Here is a 2977-nt window from a genome sequence, read left to right on the forward strand (position 1 = left end):
CGCATACTACCCTTTTGGGAAATCCAGTCACATCTGGGATACTGAATCTTCGGCATTTTGAGAGCAGAAATGTCCATGGAGAGGAAGATACCTAAAGGTGTGTTGAGGGGAACGTGGAGAGGGGGACGGGGAAACCAGAGAGAGCAGCTGGTGTCCCTTCCCCAGGCTGCAGGCGCAGAGCTGTGAGAAGCCTTTCTGTTTGACTCCATCCATCCTGTGTCCACTGAAGCAGCTCAAGGGACAGGCCCTAGGGAGGCACAGTGAGCCAACTTCATACCTGCCCAGGAGGAGTAAGCCCACAGGGGCTCAGGCAACATAAAACAAAACAACTGAGACATCGGGCTGAATAGAACACACACAGTGAAGGAGGGGAGACAGTGCACACAGGCAGGGCGGGGAAGTGAGCATTGAAGTGGCCCAGGAAGGGGTTTGGACAGGGGTAGTGGGAGTGGGAGAAACTAAATGAGCTGTGAGCAAATAGAAAACTGTATGGAATGGGTGAAATATCAGGCATGTTTGAAACTAGTCTGGAGAGACTACAAAGGCCCCCACATGCCATGCTCAGAGTTAAGCTTTATCTTGTCAGTCGGTATCTCCAAAGTATGTGATGTCAGAATGCCAATTTAGCAGAACAGTTAAGGCTCTTGCTTGATAAGACAGAAGAAATGTCAATCCCATGGTCACACATGTTGTGAAATACCAGACTGAACAATTTAATGTTCCCACTGGAGTAGGAACCACGAATACCTCAGAAGGGGTCAGTCTCTACATTTCCTAATTTTCTCTGATCTCTGCCTTTCTTGAGGAGCATTTCTCAGAACTGCTGTTCCAAAGGGCACACTGAGAATTTCTGATGTAGGTAAACTGCGTGACAGTGAGCGCAGGAGCCAAGCTGTGTTGTATTCTCTCCACAAGTCCTTGCCTTCTTCTCACCCTATCTGCTGCTGCTGCTGCTGCTGCTGCTAAGTCACTTCAGTCGTGTCCGACTCTGTGCGACCCCATAGACGGCAGCCCACCAGGCTCCCCCAGCCCTGGGACTCTCCAGGCAAGAACACTGGAGTGAGCTGCCATTTCCTTCTCCAATGCATGAAAGTGAAAAGTGAAAGTGAAGTCGCTCAGTCATGTCCGACTCCTAGCGACCCCATGGACTGCAGCCCACCAGGCTCCTCCACATGGGATTTGCCAGGCAAGAGTACTGGAGTGGGTTTCTCACCCTATCTACCACCTATAAAAGCTCATCAACAATGTAATCCTTTTGATAAAACTCTATTTTAGTTTCGTCTCACTTTTACTCACTACATAGGAGCTCTTAGGGCAAAACTTTGTCTTAGCCTACTTAGGCTGCCATAACAAAATGCCAGAGGGAATTCTCTGACAGTCCAGTGGTTAGGATTCTGTACTCACTCTGGTAAGGGTCCAGGTTCAATCTCTCGTCTGGGAACTAAAATCCCACAAGCCACTCATGGGGGAGGGGGGAGGGGGAATGCCAGAGACTGGGTGGCTTAAATAACGAAATTCTCATAGATCTGGAGGCTAGAATGGCCAAGATCAGTGTGCCAGCTGATTCACTTCCTGGTGAGAGCTCTCTTCTTCGCGTTTGATGGCCACCTTTGTGCTCTGTCCTCACACAGAGTAGAGACAATTCCCTGGTTCCTCCTCTTAAAAGTGAAAGTGAAGTCGCTCAGTCGTGTCCCACTCTTTGGGACCCCATGGACTGTAGCCTACCAGGCTCCTCCCTCCATGGGATTCTCCAGGCAAGAGTACTGGAGTGGGTTGCCATTTCCTTCTCCAGGGGGATCTTCCCAACCCAGGGATCGAACCTGGGTCTCCTGCATTCCAGGCAGACGCTTTAACCTCTGAGCCACCAGGGAAGTGCTTATGAGGGCACTAATCCCATCACGAAAACCCCACCCTTAGGACCTCACCTAACTCAATTACCTCCCAAATACCCCATCTCCAAATAACATCAAATTGGGGTTGAGGCTCTAACATGAATTTAGGGGATGCAGTTCAATCCGAACCTGTCTGGCCTCAGCCCTCCTCAGTGGTATATTCAACAAGCAGTTAAGGAGCTCCTACTGCGTGTAGTCATTGCTGTAGGTACTCAGGATTCATCCATGAATGAGTCCAACAAGCCCTCTACCCTTATCATTCCAATAGAAGGAGAAGGACACTACACAACAGTCATGATAAATAAGGACATCTGAAGCTGAAGCTCTGTACTTTGGCCACCTCATGCGAAGAGTTGACCCATTGGAAAAGACTTTGATGCTGGGAGGGATTGGGGGCAGGAGGAGAAGGGGACGACAGAGGATGAGATGGCTGGATGGCATCACGGACTCAATGGATGTGAGTCTGAGTGAACTCCGGGAGTTGGTGATGGACAGGGAGGCCTGGCGTGCTGCGATGCATGGGGTCGCAAAGAGTCGGACATGACTGAGCCACTGAACTGATAGTGTGTTAGGGGATAAGGCTCAGGAGAGTGGTTTCAGTTTTACATCAGGAGGTCAGAACAGGCTTCGTCAAAGAGAAGACCTCTGAGCAAAGAGTGGGAGGAGATGATGGAGTGGACATCTTAAGGAATAGTTTTCCTGGCAGAGATGACAGCTCTTGTAATGGCCCATGGGGGGACTGTGCCTGGTGTGTTCCAGGAACAGGAGGCCAGTGTGGCTGAGGCAAGAGCGGTAAGAGAGTCTGAGATCAGAGCAGAAACAGGGAGCCAGGTCAGGTCCGTGTAGACCTGGACCCTCACAACGCCCCTGCCAGAAGGGGCCTGGAAGGTCGGCATGATGATCCACGCTTGCTGGTTAGAAGAGAAAACGCGGTGGACAGGGTTGACGGCACTGGAATAGACCCTGGTTCCTGCGCAGTTTCTCAAGCCCCGCTCTTGCTAGTGAGGACCTGCCTGGGTCCTGTGCAGGGCTGTGCCCTCCACTCTGTCCAGACGTCCAGGGAAGACCACCCACGTGGCCACAAG

At 51.2% G+C, this 2977-nt stretch overlaps 1 non-coding gene across 1 annotated transcript; it reads right to left on the reverse strand.

The window, feature by feature from the left end:
• Window positions 1-1799: 1799 nt before the first annotated feature.
• TRNAS-GGA lies at window positions 1800-1871 on the reverse strand. The gene has a single exon. It is a non-coding gene; the product is annotated as a tRNA-Ser (tRNA).
• Between the last annotated feature and the right edge of the window lie 1106 nt (window positions 1872-2977).

Source organism: Oryx dammah, unplaced genomic scaffold, assembly GCF_014754425.2.
Source record: "Oryx dammah isolate SB20612 unplaced genomic scaffold, SCBI_Odam_1.1 HiC_scaffold_28, whole genome shotgun sequence".
In the NCBI taxonomy this organism is placed as follows: domain Eukaryota; kingdom Metazoa; phylum Chordata; class Mammalia; order Artiodactyla; family Bovidae; genus Oryx; species Oryx dammah.